Raw genomic sequence first — 18,203 nt, 5'->3', positions numbered from 1 at the left:
TAAAAGCTTTTGCATAGCAAAGGAAACCATAAACACACGAAAAGACAACCCTCAGAATGGGAGAAAATATTTGCAAATGAAGCAACTGACAAAGGATTAATCTCCAAAATATATAAACAGCTCAATATCAAAAAAACAAACAACTCAATCCACAAATGGGCAGAAGACCTAAATAGACATTTCTCCAAAGAAGACATACAGATGGCCAAGATGCACAGTAAAAGATGCTCAACATCACTAATTATCAGAGAGATGCAAATCAAAACTACAATGAGGTATCACCTCACACTGGTGAGAATGGCCAACATCAAAAAAATCTACAAACAATAAATGCTGGAGAGGGTGTGGAGAAAAGGGGACCCTCTTGCACAGTTGGTAGGAATGTAAATTGATACAGCCACTATACTATGGAAAACTGTATAGAGGTTCCTTAAAGAACTAAAAATAGAACTACCATATGACCCAGCAATCCCACTACTGGGTGTATTCAAAAAGACACATGCACCCCAATGTTCACTGCAGCACTATTTACAATAGACAGGACATGGAAGCAACCTAAATGTCCACTGACAGATGAATGGATAAAGAAAATGTGGTACATATATACAATGGAATATTACTCAGCCATAAAAAAGAAATGAAATTGAGTTATTTCTAGCAAGGTAGATGGACCTAGAGAGTGTCATACAGAGTGAAGTAAGTCAGAAAGAGAAAAACAAATATCGTATATTAACGCATATATGTGGAATCGAGAAAAATGGTACAGATGAACCTATTTGTAAAGCAGAAATAAAGACACAGACATAGAGAACAAACAAACATATGGATACCAAGGGGGAAAGGGGGCAGTGGAATGAATTGGGAGACGGGGATTGACATATATACACTATTGATACTGTGTATGAAATAGATATCTAATGAGAACCTACTGTATAGCATAAGGAACTCTACTCAGTGCTCTGTGGTAACCTAAATGGGAAGGAAATCCAAAAAAGGGATACATGTATACATATAGCTGATTCACTTCGCTGTACAGCAGAAACTAACACAAACATTGTAAAGCAACTATACCCCAATAAAAATAAATAAATAAAATAAAAAAGATCTGAGCTGGAGTCCTATGTCTGCCACTTACTAGCGGTATGACCCTAGTCATGTCCCTTACCATCTCTGAGATTGAATTTCATCATCTGTAAAACAGCAGTAATAGATTCTAGCAACAGGGCTATTCTAAGGGTTAAATTAGTCACTGTATATAGAGTGATATAACATTGCTTCTGGCTCATAACAGGCATTCAATGCTATTTTCCTTACCATTGCATACAGGACCTCCTGCCATGATCTGGCTTCTGCCTCCCCGCCCCCCGCTTTTTTTCTGGCCCTGCGGCTCAACATGCAGGATCTTAGTTCCCCAACCAGGAATTGAACCCGGGCCCCCTGCAGTGGAACCATGGACTACTAATCACTGGAACGCCAGGGAATTCCCCCACCCCCCTTCTGCGCTTCATCTCTACCTGCACCCCCCAAACCACAAATCTTACAAACACACTCGACTATTCACAGTCCCCCAGTCACAGTATGCTGTTTCAGACTTCCAAGCTTTGGACCACACTGATTTCCCTACTAGAAATGCTCACCCACGCATTCATCTGACAAATACTTTTTCATTCCCTCCATTATATCCTCACTGCCCCTTAGTCTCCTAGCACATAACATTTTATCACAGCGATTTGCTTACAAGTCTATCTCCCTACATAGGACTGTGAACTTCTAAAGGGCAGGGACCACTTGTCTTTGTATCCCCAACACCTAGCCCAAAACCGAGAAGATGGTAGGTGTCCCATTCATGTTTGTTAAGTGACTATAATAGAAAGCAAATTGTAAATGAAGCAACATTCTTATATTTCTATAGTAAGTTCTCAATACTTACATGGATAATGCAAGCATCTTTCAATATGCCATGTTGGGTAATAAAACATCCTATTGGAAATCCTGGTGTGCAGTACTTTTTCCATCTTCCATATAATGACACCATAATCACTGGCATGTTATCAATAATCCTAAATATAAATATTTTTTAAGGAAAAGATTTAAAAAGCATTTAAAATCAAGCAATACTAACATCATCTCACATACATTTAAGTTCAGATTTTTTTTTTTAACAATTTTTTTTTTTTTTTTGCGGTATGCGGGCCTCTCACTGTTGTGGCCTCTCCCATTGCGGAGCACAGGCTCCGGACGCGCAGGCCCAGCGGCCATGGCTCACGGACCCAGCCGCTCCGTGGCATGCGGGATCCTCCCAGACCGGGGCACGAACCGGTATCCCCTGCATCGGCAGGCGGACTCTCAACCACTGCGCCACCAGGGAAGCCCTTAAGTTCAGATTTTTAATCAAACTCAAGTCACAAAAAATAGTATACAATTTCAGTAGGTATTAAATAGTTATTAAAACTACTTCTGAAAGGAAGTGAAAAATTAAGTCATGTGATTTCAGATGCCAAACACAACAGTGATGTTGATAATTCAGTTATATTCCTCTCTTCAAGAAATCCAGTTTTTGGGCTTCCCTGGCGGTGCAGTGGTTAACAACCCACCTGCCAATGCAGGGGACACAGGTTCAAGCCCTGGTCCGGGAAGATCCCACATGTTGCGGAGCAACTAAGCCCCTTGAGCCACACCTACTAAGCCTGCGCTCTACAGCCCTTGAGCCACAACTACTTTAGCCTGCACGCCTAGAGGCTATGCTCCACAACAAGAGAAGCCACAGCAATGAAAAGCCTGCACACTGCAACGAACAGTAGCCCCTCGCCGCAACTAGAGAAAGCCCGCGCACAGCAACAAAGACCCAACGCAGTCAAAAATAAATAAATAAATTTATTTTAAAAAAAAGAAATCCACCTTTTTCTTTGTTGTTTTTTTTAAACACGTTTATTGGAGTATAATTGCTTTACAATGGTGAGTTAGTTTCTGCTTTATAACAAAGTGAATCAGCTATACATATACATATATCCCCATATCTCTTCCTCTTGCGTCTCCCTCCCTCCCACCCTCCCTATCCCACCCCTCTTGGTGGTCACTAAGCACCGGCCTTATCTCCCTGTGCTATGCGGCTGCTTCCCACTAGCTATCGGTTATACATTTGGTAGGGTATATATGTCCATGCCACTCTGTCTTTGTCAAGCTTACCCTTCCCCCTCCCCATGACCTCAAGTCCATTCTCTAGTAGGTCTGCATCTTTATTCCCGTCCTGCCACTAGGTTCCTCATGATCATTTTTTTCTTAGATTCCATATATATGTGTTAGCATACAGTATTTGTGTTTCTCTTTCTAACTTACTTCACTCTGTATGACAGACTCTAGGTCCACCCACCTCACTATAAATGACTCAGTTTCATTTCTTTTTATGGCTGAGTAATATTCCGTTATATATATGGGCCACATCTTCTTTATCCATTCATCTGCCAATGGACACTTAGGCTGCTTCCATGCCCTGGCTATTGTAAATAGAGCTGCAATGAACATTGTGGTCCATGACTCTTTTCTTTTTTTTTTTTTTTTGTGGTACGCGGGCCTCTCACTGTTGTGGCCTCTCCTGTTGCAGGGCACAGGCTCCGGACACACAGGTTCAGCGGCCATGGCTCACGGGCCCAGCCACTCCATGGCATGTGGGATCTTCCCGGGGCACGAACCCACGTCCCCTGCATCAGCAGGCAGACTCTCAACCACTGCACCACCAGGGAAGCACCATGACTCTTTCTGAATTATGGTTTTCTCAGGGTATATGTGCAGGAGTGAGACTGCTGGGTCGTATGGTAGTTCTATTTTTAGTTTTTTAAGGAACCTCCATACTGTTCTCCATCGTGGCTGTATCAATTTACATTCCCACCAACAGGGCAGGAGGGTTCCCTTGTCTCCACACTGTCTCCAGCGTTTATTGTTTATAAATTTTTGATGATGGACATTCTGACTGGTGTGAGGTGATACCTCATTGTACTTTTGATTTGCATTTCTCTAATGATTAGTGATGTTGAGCATTCTTTCATGTATTTGTTGGCTATCTGTATATCTTCTTTGGAGAAATGTCTATTTAGGTCTTCTGCCCATTTTTGGATTCGGTTGTTTGGTTTTTTGATATTGAGCTGCATGAGCTGCTTGTAAATTTTGGAGATTAGTCCTTTGTCAGTTGCTTCATTTGCAAATATTTTCTCCCATTTCAAGAGTTGTGTTTTCATCTTCTTTATGGTTTCCTTGGCTGTGCAAAAGCTTTTAAGTGTCATTAGGTCTCATTTGTTTATTTTTGCTTTTATCTCCGTTTCTCTAAGAAGTGGGTAAAAAAGGATCTTGCTGTGATTTATGTCATAGAGTGTTCTGCCTATGTTTTCCTCTAAGAGTTTGATAGTGTCTGGCCTTACATTTAGGTCTTTAATCCATTTGGAGTTTATTTTTGTGCATGGCGTTAGGGAGTGTTCTAATTTCATTCTTTTACATGTAGCTGTCCAATTTTCCCAGCACCACTTATTGAAGAGGCTGTCTTTTCTCCATTGTACCTTCTTGCCTCCTTTATCAAAGATAAGGTGACCATATGTGCATGTGTTTATCTCTGGGCTTTCTATCCTGTTCCATTTATCTATATTTCGGGTCCTGTGCCAGTACCATACTGTCTTGATTACTGTAGCTTTGTAGTATAGTCTGAAGCCAGGGAGCCTGAATCCTCCAGCTCCATTTTTCTTTCTCAAGATTGCTTTGGCTATTCAGGGTCTTTTGTGTTTCCATACAAATTGTGCAATTTTTTGTTCTAGTTCTATGAAAAATGCCAGTGGTAGTTTGATAAGGATTTTATTGAATCTGTAGACTGCTTTGGGTAATAGAGTCATTTTCACAATGTTGATTCTTCCAATCCAAGAACGGTATATCTCTCCATCTATTTGTATCATCTGTGTCTGTGTGTCAGGCATTCGCTTTTTGATGATTGAAGCAAATCATCTTCCCAGCTCCACTCAAAAACCAGCTACAGTGCTGGACACCCTATGCCAAACAACTAGCAAGACAGGAACACAACCCCACCCATTAGCAGAGAGGCTGCCTAAAATCATAATTAGGTCACAGACACCCCAAAACACACCACCGGATGCGGTCCTGCCCACCAGAAAGACAATATCCAGCCTCATCCACCAGAACACAGGCACCAGTCCCCTCCACCAGGAAGCCTACACAACCCACCTAACCAACCTTAGCCACTGGGGGCAGACAGCCAAAACAACAGGAACTATGAATCTGCAGCCTGCGAAAAGGAGACCCCAATCACAGTGAGTTAAGAAAAATGAGAAGACAGAGAAACACACAGCAGATGAACAAGTAAGGTAAAAACCCACGAGACCAAACAAATGAAGAGGAAATAGCAGACAACCTGAAAAAGAATTCAGAGTAATGATAGTAAAGATGATCCAAAATCTTGGAAATAGAATGGAGAAAATGCAGGAAACTTTTAACAAGGACCTAGAAGAACTAAAGAGCAAACAAACAATGATGAACAACACAATAAATGAAATTAAAAATTCTCTAGAAGGAATCAAAAATTCTCTAGAAGGAATCAATAGAGCAAACAAACAGTGATGAACAACACAATAAATGAAATTAAAAATTCTCTAGAAGGAATCAATAGCAGAATAACTGAGGCAGAAGAATGCATAAGTGACCTGGAATATAAAATAGTGGAAATAACTACTGCAGAGCAGAATAAAGAAAAAAGGATGAAAAAAATTGAGGACAGTCTCAGAGACCTCTGGGACAACATTAAATGTACCAACATTCGAATTATAGGCGTCCCAGACAAAGAAGAGATAAAGAAAGGGACTGAGAAAATATTTGAAGAGATTATAGTTGAAAACTTCCCTAATATGGGAAAGGAAATAGTTAATCAAGTCCAGGAAGCACAGAGAGTCCCATACAGGATAAATCCAAGGAGAAACATGCCAAGACACATATTAATCAAACTGTCAAAAATTAAATACAAAGAAACATATTAAAAGCAGCAAGGGAAAAACAACATATAATATACGAGGGAATCCCCATAAGGTTAACAGCTGATATTTCAGCAGAAACCCTGTAAGCCAGAAGGGGGTGGCAGGACATATTTAAAGTGATGAAAGGGAAGAACCTACAACCAAGATTACTCTACCTAGCAAAGATCTCATTCAGATTCAACGGAGAAATTAAAACCTTTATAGACAAGCAAAAGCTAAGAGAATTCAGCACCACCAAACCAGCTTTACAACAAATGCTAAAGGAACTTCTCTAGGCAGGAAACACAAGAGAAGGAGAAGACTTACAATAACAAACCCAAAACAATTAAGAAGATGGTAATAGGAACATACACATCGATAATTACCTTAAATGTAAATGGATTAAATGCTCCAACCAAAAGACATAGATTGGCTGAATAGATACAAAAACAAGACCCGTATATATGCTGTCTACAAGAGACCCACTTCAGACCTAGGAACACATACAGACTAAAAGTGAGGGGATGGAAAAAGTCATTCCATGCAAATGGAAATCAAAAGAAAGCTGGAGTAGCGATTCTCATATCAGACAAAATAGACTTTAGGGCTTCCCTGGTGGCACAGTTGTTGAGAGTCCGCCTGCCGATGCAGGGGACACGGGTTCGTGCCCCGGTCCAGGAAGATCCCACATGCCGCGGAGTGGCTAGGCCCATGAGCCGTGGCCACTGAGCCTGCGCGTCCGGAGCCTGTGCTCCACAACGGGAGAGGCCACGACAGTGAGAGGCCCACGTACCGCAGAAAAAAAGAAAAAAAAAAGACTTTAAAATAAAGACTATTACAAGAGACAAAGGTGGACAGCTTTTTCTTTTGATTTTCATTTGCTGTATCATAAGATTTTACACAAACTTTTACACGTTTCTGTCTTGTTAAAACTATTAAGAAAGAAAATTAAAAATATTAAGAGATTTGACTAAATGGTATAAATCAACTGTCACAAAACAAGCACTTTATCTTACAAATAAAACTTTTCTTCAGAGACTTCAGTATGCCATCATTCTCAGCACTATCTCCTCTACATTTCAGTTCATACCTAAAATGATTACAGTAGACACACACACACACACACACACACACACTGCTTTCACCACTAAACAGAAGAATTTGCCTTCTTCAGTAAAGGTGGGGTATAAAATCCATTGTAGCAGGAATTCCCTGGCAGTCCAGTGGTCAGTACTTCATGCTTCCACTGCAGGGGATGCAGGTTCCATCCCTGGTTGGGGAACTAAGACCCCGCAAGCCTCACAGTGCAGCCAATAAATAAATAAATAAAATCCACTGTAGCTTTCTAAAAACTACCCTGATCTACAACACTTCACTTAAAACTGATAATAAATTGGTTATAGTGCTGGTTACACAACTCCATGAGTATACTAAAAAGCATTGAATTGGACACTTATGAATTGGTGAATTATTTGGTATGTGAATGATCTCTCAATAAAACTGTTAGCAAAAAAAGTGATAATAAAATATTTGGTACTCTTAATATGAAACCTCTTGTTTACAAAGTCTAGCTACAGGAGATTATCAAGATGAAGTGCCAGTGTGGTTCATCAGAAAACAATAAGAATAAACAATGAAAATTAACACTTCATATCCTGAAATCATACAAATATTAACCCTAAATTCCTTATTGGCAACTGAACTAAACTGTCATGTTTTCTTTCCGTCCAAAGGATAGCATTCTTGAAAAGGCGCACTTTTCTCTTAGGATAATGGTACTCCACAGGGGAATTGTGTGCAACTTTAATCATCGAAAAGCGAATGCCTGACACACAGACCAATGAACACATCAATAGAGAACCCAGAAATAGACCTACACAACTAGGCCCAAGTGATTTTTTCACGAAGATTTAAAAGCAAGTAAGTGGAGGAAGAACTGAAATTGCTGAAAAGGTCTTTCCAGCAAATGGTACTGAAGCAATTGCACATCTACAGGCAAAAAAAAAAGAGAATTTCAACCCAGACCTCACACCTTAATACAAAAAATAACTCAAAATGGATCAGACTTAAATAAAGTCAAATTATAAAACTTTTAGAAGAAAGTCTTCAGGACCTAAGGCTATGCAAAGTCTTCTTAGACTTGACACAGAACATGATGCATAAAAGGAAAACTTGATTACTGGACCACATAAAATTTAAAACATTTGCTTTGTGAAAGACCCTATAAAGAAGACGAAAACACAAGTCACAGACTGGGAGAAAACTATTTGCAAACTACTGTTGCAATAAAGGAATCATAACTATTGATAGAATATACAAAGAATTTTGAAAACTAAATAGAAAAAGAAGAGAAAATGGGCAGCATAAGGGAGCCTTGTGCTGATGGAACTATGCTGTGTATTGACTGTGCTGGTGTGTACACAAATCTGCATCTCACACACACATACACACACACACACACACACACACACACAAGAGCGGCATGTAAAACTAGTGAAATCTGAAAAAGGTCTGTGCATTGTCCAACGTCAATTCCCTGGTTTTGCTATTGTACTATAATCATGCAAGATGTTACCATTGGGCAAACCTGGGTAAAGGGTACACAAGACCTACCTGCTCATTTTTTTTGTAGCTTCCTGTGAATCTGTAATTATTTCAAAATAAAAAGTTGTAAAACAAGCTACGTCTGATGGTTTCACATATATTAAAATTGATCAAATTATACACTTTCAATACGTGTAGTTTATAGTACTTCAGTTATACTTCAATGAAGTTGAGAAAAAGAAGAAAAAAGTTAGTGCCTTCATAACCGTGACTGCTCTTGAAAACATCCTTACTCTATCCCCATATCTATTAAGGTATCAAGGGCAATATCAATAGACACTGAGAGTCCAATTACATCTACTTATATCATCCTACCCAAAATATGCAAGAACAAAAAATTAAACTTTTTTTATGAAGCAAAAATAAAACTTGAAAGGTAAAACCTTTGTGTGGAACCACCAACTACTGCAGATAGCTTAAAGAGCATATAGTGTCATCCCTCAGTATCAGTGGAGGATTGGTTCTAGAACTCCCAAGGATATCAAATCCACAGATACCAAAATCCACCATTGCTCAAGTCCCTCAGATAAAATGGTGGAGTATATTTGCATGTAACCTACACACATCCTCCCCTATACAGTTGACCCTTGAACAATGCAGAGGTTAGGGGGCCAACCCTCCCTGATGTTGAAAATCTACCTGTAACTTATAGTTGGCCCTCTACATAGATGGTTCCTCTGAATCGGGTTCCACATGCAGGGATTCAGCCAACGACAGATCATATATTGAAAAAAATCGGGGTATAAGTAGACCCACGCAGTGCAAACCTGTGTTGTTCAAGGGTCAGCTGTACTTCATACCATCTCTACATTACTTATAATACTTAATACACAATGTAAGTGCTATGTAAATTCTAGTTTTGCTTTTGGGAACTTTCTGGAATTTATTTCCCCGAATATTTTCGATTCCAGGTTGGTTGAATCTTCAGCTGCGGAACCCTTGGATTTGGAGGGCCAACTGTATTAATGTATTCTTCTGGCAACGCCGGATTCTACCTCCTTTCCTCTTTCTTTACCTCCTTTTAAAGCAAAGACTCTGGGGCTTCCCTCGTGGCGCTAGTGGTTGAGAGTCCGCCTGCCTATTCAGGGGACACGGGTTCGTGCCCGGGTCAGGAAGATCCTACATGCCGCGGAGTGGCTGGGCCCGTGAAGCCATGGCTGCTGAGCCTGCATGTCCAGAGCCTGTGCTCCGCAACGGGAGAGGCCCGCATACCGCAAAAATAAACTACCAGATAAAGCAAAGACTCTGGTGCAATTATGGTTGACCCTTGAACAACACAAGTTTGAACTACCCGGGTTCAGATACATGCAGATTTTTTCAATAAATATACAGTGGGGCACTCTGATTCCATGGGTTCCACATCCACAGATTCAACCAACCGTGGATGGCAAATGTAAAATTTAATACACGATCGTGGTTGGTTGAATCTGCAGATGTGGAACCTGCCTATGTGGAGGGCTGACTATGGGCTTGAGCATATGTGGATTTTGGTATCTGCAGTGAGTCCTGGAACCAATCCCCCATGGATACCGAGGGATGGCTGTATATGTAGTCAGTTTTGAGAAGATTCATTTTAAAATAAGATTTAAAATAAGATCAACTGAATAATCTCATAAGGAGATGATGTTATTCATTCTCCAAATAGTACTTGTCAAGATTTTCAGAAGGGCTTTTCTTTCCGAGTCTTGACAGAAGTCAAAAAAAAAAAAGAGGTTCAAGTAAGGTAAAAAAAAATCAGCAAAGAAATCAGTCCTTATAATATCTAGCCTCTCCACTTTTAATGGTAGATTCTTCTAAAAATATGACCCAAGAATCTTTCTATTTATGATTTATAGACCTCATTATATGTTCCTCTTTAAACTGTTTAACCTCTGATAATTATGAATTCATTATTTTAAATGCTCATGGTACTGCTCTTGACTTTCGTAATGCAGGTAATCACAATCAAAAAGAAAACAACACTTTTTAGGATTAAACTTCAAATTACATATAAGCACGAATAAGGAAACAACGGCTTAAAGTCTGTACTGATTCTAACCTGGGACATTTAGAAACTGTAATTATCAATTCTGATCAAAGGGGAATTAAAAAACAAACCACCCCCAAACATTCCCACATACTCACAAATCAAATAGTTACTAGGTGAAAAGAATTACAATTACCTTTAAGTAATTTGAATGTAAAATGGCTTAGGTCGAAGATAAAATAAATGGTAGGCCTCTGTAATGTTTAAATTCTCATACTAACACCCTACATTTACACCTGGTATTTAATAAAAATCAGACCTGATTTTATTTCTGCTTAATTAGTAGAAATAAAGTAATACAAAGGGGAACTACAATCATTTTTTTTAAGAAGTACATCATTTGTTGTTATTCTCAAATGAATGATCACACTGAATCTTATAATAACTACTCACTACTAAACTGAGCACCTTCATCCATTAAAAATCTAGTAGAAACCTACCTTAGTATTTGATATTTAGAAATAAGATACAACTCTGCAAAGATATTTTTCAAGTTCAAAGTGTAGTAAATTTATAATTTTCCTTTCTTAGAAAGAAAAATCGAGTATGGCAACTTCCTAGTTTTTTAAGCACTTGTCTCACCTTGAAAACTCTCTATTCTAATCATTTTTTCTGTTATGTTTATTATAAAATTACCACTACATTTCTTAATATATTCAGGGCTTTCGTTCACTAACTTTAAAAACTTAAGGCGGGCTTCCCTGGTGGCGCAGTGGTTGAGAGTCTGCCTGCCGATGTAGGGGACACGGGTTCGTGCCCCGGTCCGGGAAGATCCCACATGCCACGGAGCGGCTGGGCCAGTGAGCCATGGCCGCTGAGCCTGCGCGTCCAGAACCTGTGCTCCGCAGTGAGAGAGGCCACAGCAGTGAGAGGCCCGCGTACCACAGAAAAAACAAAAAAAACAAAAAAACTTAAGGCACATTTTAACACAATTATATCATAATTATGATATAAATTAATCACAATTATATCAATTATATTGGATATAATTATAATACTTACAACTTACGTATTATAAGGTAGCACAGATTCCACTGAGTCCAATCTATTTACAAATAGTGCTACTGATGACTACAAGAAGGGGAAAAAAAATCATTACTAATACAAAGTAATATAAGGTAGCACTTACAAATACATAATGAAGTAAGTGAAAGGTAATTGGGTCTATTGCTCCATCAATTTATAACTGTATAGTTATAAATTTATAACTTAGCACAGTGTTATAAATTTATAACACAGTACAGTTATAAATTTTTAAAACAGTATAGCTATAAATTCATAACATTTCATTTATCTGGCATCATCGGGGTCTTTGAATACATAAATTTTTCAGATACCTCAGCCATTCTTAACCTTTTTAAATTATAGAACCCTTTGAGAATAGGATGAAAGCTATGGCTCCTCACCCAGAAAAGCACACATATTCACCAAATTCCCTGTTCAGCTTTAAGAGGCTTCATAGGGCCCCTAGAGTCCATGGAACTCAAGTTAAGAACTTGAAATAATTAAAGCTCCCTGCATAAGTGCTTTTTTTGCATTATTGTAACCATTTTTATAAGAATTATTCTAAAATACACTTCACTCTTTCCTATTTTAACAAACATTACGATCACAATTTAACCTTCCTTGATGATTCAGGGTCATTTTGAGCATCAATCATTGCACCTGCTTTGACTCTGTGACATCTCCAGTATCAAATGAGATGAGAACAGCTATTTGCCCCAAAACTGAATGGTAAGAGATAACTATTTACACCCCTGCTACCCACACTCCTCCACCCCTACCAAAGAACATAAACTTGTTTGTAAAGAGTTTCTTTCTTTTTGTAAAGAGTTTCTCTTTCATTTTGGCTGTCAGCTGTCATTATGCCTTTTCTCCTTTCTTTTTTCCCCCTAATCTGCTATAAGGTAAGCCCTCAATGTGTGTAATACAATGATCAGATTTGTTAAAACTATGTGAAAAAGGACATAAAAAAGAATGAAATTTTGCCATTTGCAACACCATGGATGGACCTGAAGGGTATTACGCTTCGTAAAATAAGTTAGACAGAAAAAGACAAATACTGTATGATATCACTTATATGTAGAATCTAAAAAATAAGATGGGGCTTCCCTGGTGGCGCAGTGGTTGGGAGTCCGCCTGCCGATACAGGGGACACGGTTCGTGCCCCGGGCCGGGAAGATCCCACATGCCGCAGAGCGACTGCACCCGTGAACCATGGCCGCTGAGTCTGCACGTCCGGAGCCTGTGCTCCTCAACAGGAGAGGCCACAACAGTGAGAGGCCCGCGTACCGCTAAGAAAAAAATTAATTAATTAAAAAATAAAAAATAAGATGAATGAATATAACAAAACAGAAACAGACTCACAGATATAGAGAACAAAACTAGTGGTTACCACTGGGGAGAGGAATGTGGGAAGGGCAAGATAGGGGTAGGGAATTAACAGATACAAACTACTGTGTATAAAAGAAATAAGCTGCAAGGATTAATCATACAGCACAGGGAATATAACCAATATTTTATAACTTAAAAAAATTTATTTATTTATTTATGTTTTATTTTTGGCTGCATTGGGTCTTCGTTGCTGCACGTGGCTTTCTCTAGTTGCAGCGAGCGGGGGCTACTCTTCGTTGCAGTGCGCAGGCTTCCCATTGCAGTGACTTCTCTTGCTGCAAAGCACGGGCTCTAGGCGTGCGGGCTTCAGTAGTTGTGGCACGTTGGCTCAGAAGTTGTGGCTCGTGGCTCTAGAGCACAGGCTCAGTAGTTGTGGCGCACGGGCTTAGTTGCTCCACGGCCTGTGGGATCTTCCCGGACCAGGGCTCGAACCCATATCCCCTGCATTGGCAGGAGGATTCTTAACCACTACGACACCAGGGAAGTCCTATAATAACTTTAAATGGAGGGAATTCCCTGGCGGTCCAGTGGTTAGGACTCAGTGCTCTCACTGCTGGAGCCCTCGGTTTCATCCCTGGTCAGAGAACTAAGGTCCCATATGCCACACAGCAAGGCCAAAAAAAAAGCCTATGTCAAAAAGACTTTCTGAGAGCATGAAGTTAGTTCATGAACATTATAACATCTCTTCTGGCTCTTCACAGGACGCTTTTGCTTACTTCCCTGGATCTCAGCTGTGCTCTTGATAATTTACCAGACAGGAATTTTTAAATCACTAAAACAGCAGAACCTGGTAATTCTTTTTCAAAATTTCATATGCTGCTTTTTAAAAGATTGAACATCTGCTATCATCTATACCATGTGGTTAGATTTTTCTTTTTTAAAGACAAGGACATGGAAAGTTATCACACTTGGGAACACATGTAAATAACCTTACTATAACTCTGTAAACAAGAGAACTGTACTACACTTAGTGAAATCTAATCAGAAATTAGCAATGGCAACATATATGAGTTATAGTTTATAAAGGTGAATAGGCAAAGGTTTCTAAAGGACAGCAGATAATTAAAGATAATAGCTCTCATCTAAGTCCCCAAACTGAACAAAGTACATAAGATTTCAACTATATTTTAAAATGCAGGACTTCCCTGGTGGCACAGTGGTTAAGAATCTGCCTGCCACTGCAGGAGACATGGGTTCAAGCCCTGGTCCGGGAAGATCCCACGTGCCACGGAGCAACTAAGCCCGTGCGCCACAACTACTGAGCCCTGCGAGCCACAACTACTGAGCCCGCGAGCCACAACTACTGAAGCCCGCGTGCCTAGAGCCCATGCTCTGCAACAAGAGAAGCCACTGCAATGAGAAGTCCGTGCACCACAACAAAGAGTAGCCCCTGCTCGCCACAACTAGAGAAAGCCCACGCACAGCAACAAAGACCCAATGCAGCCAAAAATAAGTATAAATAAATAAATAAAATTTTAAAATAAATAAAATACATATTTGGAGCTTACTATATTTATAAGAACCTTCATAGTTTCTCAAATCAAGTGGAAAAAAGATAGATTAATCAATAAATGGTGTTAAGACAACTGATCACCAATCTGAAAAAAAAATTAAGAGGGCTCCTCTCATATATTACAACAGAAAATGTTAATCTTATTTAAATGTTAAAATTAAAACCATAGAAGTAATATAAGAAAACCATAGGAGGGCTTCCCTGGTGGTTGCAGTGGTTGAGAGTCCGCCTGCCGATGCAGGGGACATGGGTTCGTGCCCCGGTCTGGGAAGATCCCACATGCCGCGGAGCGGCTGCACCCGTGAGCCATGGCCGCTGAGCCTGCATGTCCGGAGCCTGTGCTCCGCAACGGGAGAGGCCACAACAGTGAGAGGCCCACGTACCGCAAAAAAACAAACAAACAAAAAAAAAACATAGGAGAATTATTTTATAACCTTTATAACCTTGGCTGGTATGGTAAAGATCTCTCAAATAGGGCACAAAACTCAGAAAGTTAGCGTGCAGCAACAAAGACCCAACGAAGGAAGGAAGAAAGAAAGAAAAGAAAGAAATTCGTTAAAGATTATATTTCTTTGCTAGGAAGCCTGCTGAAATAAAGAGCCAGCACTAGGTATTACCAGTCAGAGAAAAGGCAGGTGTAAAGTAATTTTTAAATGCTATTTCTTAGTTACACGTGTTTCACAAGATCATGGCTCAAAACACCACCATCAATACTTCTCACAGGAAAAGGCAAGCTCCAGGATTAAGAGCAAGTTTGCTGCACCTAGAACTGGCCTCTAAAAACCCCAACTTTCAACTTGGCTAAGTCTATAGTCAAACCACACCTCGCACTGTTCTCAACTCTGTAATGCCTGTGTGGTTCCTTCTAAGAGAACATTACCCCACACGCTCGACTGGGCAAACAGGTCAGAAAATAAGTCTTACTATTCATTAATACTTTTTGAATTGATTACCTGCCAAAAAAAATTTTTAGAGTGAGTTTACAGTTACAAAAGAAGACTGCCAAGGAAAGGAGTCAAAAAATTATTGGGTTTGGTGGACGTGCGGAAGAGGAATTGTGCCGGAAATTTCTGGCTAGAGAAAACTCATAATGATAATGGTTACCATTTATTTAAGGCTTACCAGGTGCCAGGTGCTTTTCATACGTTGTCTCATTTTATTCTCACAAGTCTGAGAGGTAAACGATATTATCTTGCTGTTTGAGAGAGGGCCCAGGAGAAACCAACGTGAATTAACAAGAATTAAGGAGGTAAAAGTGTGTGACCACAGGAGTGAGGGGTGACAGAACATGGTGGGACTATATCTAGGAAGACCTAGTGAGTGTGTGAATCTTGAAAGGCAGATTATATTCAGTATAAGGGGGACAGTAGGGAGGGGAAGTGGGAGAGAGGGAGAAGACACAGAGTAGGAGGAAAGAACCTTCGAGCGGGAGGGGGAGGGGAGGAGTTATGATGGAGGAGGAGTTGAGAGGTGGAGGAGCAGCCAATTGGAAGGGGGAGAGGTAGGAACCAAGGGAGGGGGAATGGCTGAGAGGGAGTAGGCGGGACAGAGCCGGAGCAGGAACTAACTAGAGGGACCAAGATAAGGGAAGAGGCCGGGGCCGAGAGGGAGGGCGGAGCCTAGAGGAAGAGGGGAAGCGAGGGGGGTGGAGTCGAGAGGGAGTGGAAAGGAAGAAGCCGGAGACCGCGGACAAGGAGCGGAGACAACAGCGTAAAAAGAGGAGCTGTGAGGTGGGCGGAGGAGAAGCTGAGAGGGAGTTAGAGGAAAAGAGACGAAGGGGGAGGAGCCAAGAGGGAGGGAAAGAGGATCAGGGAAAAAGAGAGGTCCGGATCCGCCAAGTGCGAGGCTCAGCATTGAGACCTTGAAACACACCCTCAGAGGGGGCTTTGGCATTCTGGGTCAGAGTCTGAGAGCTCCCCAGCACTGGTCGGCCCCGGTGTGCCCCATACTGCAACCCGAAGCCTCCCCTCACATCTCACTTCCCCCCTCTAGTCCTCACCTTGCAGGTAGCAGTCTCTCAGTCTGCCTCGAAGAAGTTGACCTGAGCCAACGCGGGAAGATAAAAAGCCGCGCAGCGGGCGGCCTTAAACCCCGGGAGCAGCCCCAGCCCAGGCAGCCACCCGAGCCCGGGGAGGGTGGGCCACAGGCGACAGAGGTTGGTTCCCAGGCGGAAACCACGAGTACACATTCTAGGAGCCGGTTCAGCGCTTGAGGACACACACCATGGACGAGATCGGAACCAGTGGAGGGGAGAAGCGGAAATGATAAGGAAGAACCGTGGACGGACAGGGAAGAGCCGAGACCGGCTGGTGGGACTAGAACTCCAGGCAAGGCCACTTGTTCGGGCGAGACATTGGCTCGGAGTCCGGTTGCTAGACGGCCTGGCTGGCTTTGTGAGCGCGCGGAGCACGCATGCGTGCGGGTCCCCGCCGCGCCTTCCACCGCCCCTCACCCCTCCTCCCTTCCCCCCACCTCCCTCTCCGTCCTCCCAGCATCCCCAGCCCAGCACTTTCCCGCGGTTCTGGCGGTTCCTCGCGCGCGCAGCCTTCAGAGCTGCCTCGCGGTGTCCGGGGGGCGGGGGGGTGGTGGGGTGAGGAGGGAAGCAGCCTGAGAGGTTTCAACTTCCCAGCATCACAGAGTCTCGCGTCCTCCTGATTTTGCCTCTCTTAGTACCAATAGCAGGGTTACCGCCCCGCCATCTTCAGTTCTTGCTGCCAGGGTGGGCGGGAGGGGAATTCCTGGGCCTTGCTGCCCAGCGTGGTGGTTATTCGGCGCTTGGAATGCAGCAAGTACGAAACTGATGTCTGTAAGTGTACATTGTACACTAGGTTTCAAAGAATTTGCACGGTAAAAAGAATGCAAAACCTCTCCAACTTCATATTGATTACATGTTGAAATGATAATATTTGGAGTCTCTTGCATTAAATAAAACATTAAAATTAATTCCACCTGTTTCTTTTTTGTGGCTTAAGTTTTTTTATTGAAGTATAGTTGATTTACAATGTTGTGTTAGTTTCAGGTGTACAAGACAGTGATTCAGTTATACATATGTGTATATAGCTATTCTTTGTCAGATTCTTTTCCATTATAGGTTATTATAAGATATTGAATATAGTTCCCTGTGCTATACAGTAGGTCCTTGTTATCTATTTTATAATAAGTGTGCATCTTTTAATCCCAAATTCCTAATTTATCCCTCCCTCTACTTTTTGTGTGTGGCTACTAGAACATTTAAAATTACGTATGTGGCTCTAGTTATATTTCTGTTGGACGGTGCAGGTCTGGGGAAGGGGGAAGAAAGGGAAAAAAACTGAAGAAGAGAGAGGGGAAGAAAGGGGGTTGCTCTTAAGATTCTTAAAGTTTTCTTTCTCTAAGCGGCAGGGATCTTATTTTGCGACCTCTGTAAGAATCCTTGTCGCCCTTACCTTCTGCTCCTTGTGCTGTCTTATAATGCAAAGTGCCTGTACTTGGACCTAGAAAGTATTGTAGGTATCATAGGACAAAGATAGTAGAAGAGCGTATTATTTTTCCTCCTTGTGTCTCAAGAGCTTTGGAGAACAAGAGGTCATTTGTTTATGCTGAGACGTGTGCGCCTCCCCAAGGGCCTTTCTGTGCAAGTTCCCTGGCTCCAAAAGGTCTGCATCTTCTGCTGATTGGCAGGGGG

General features: G+C 41.4%; 1 pseudogene; it reads right to left on the bottom strand.

The window, feature by feature from the left end:
- Positions 1-17,247, bottom strand: part of LOC116747202 — a 106,983-nt pseudogene extending 89,736 nt beyond the window's left edge.
- Between the last annotated feature and the right edge of the window lie 956 nt (positions 17,248-18,203).

The sequence above is a fragment of the Phocoena sinus genome, chromosome X, assembly GCF_008692025.1.
Source record: "Phocoena sinus isolate mPhoSin1 chromosome X, mPhoSin1.pri, whole genome shotgun sequence".
NCBI lineage: Eukaryota > Metazoa > Chordata > Mammalia > Artiodactyla > Phocoenidae > Phocoena > Phocoena sinus.
The sequence above is the reverse complement of the archived record's forward strand: the minus strand, read 5'-3'. Positions and strand labels throughout refer to the sequence as shown.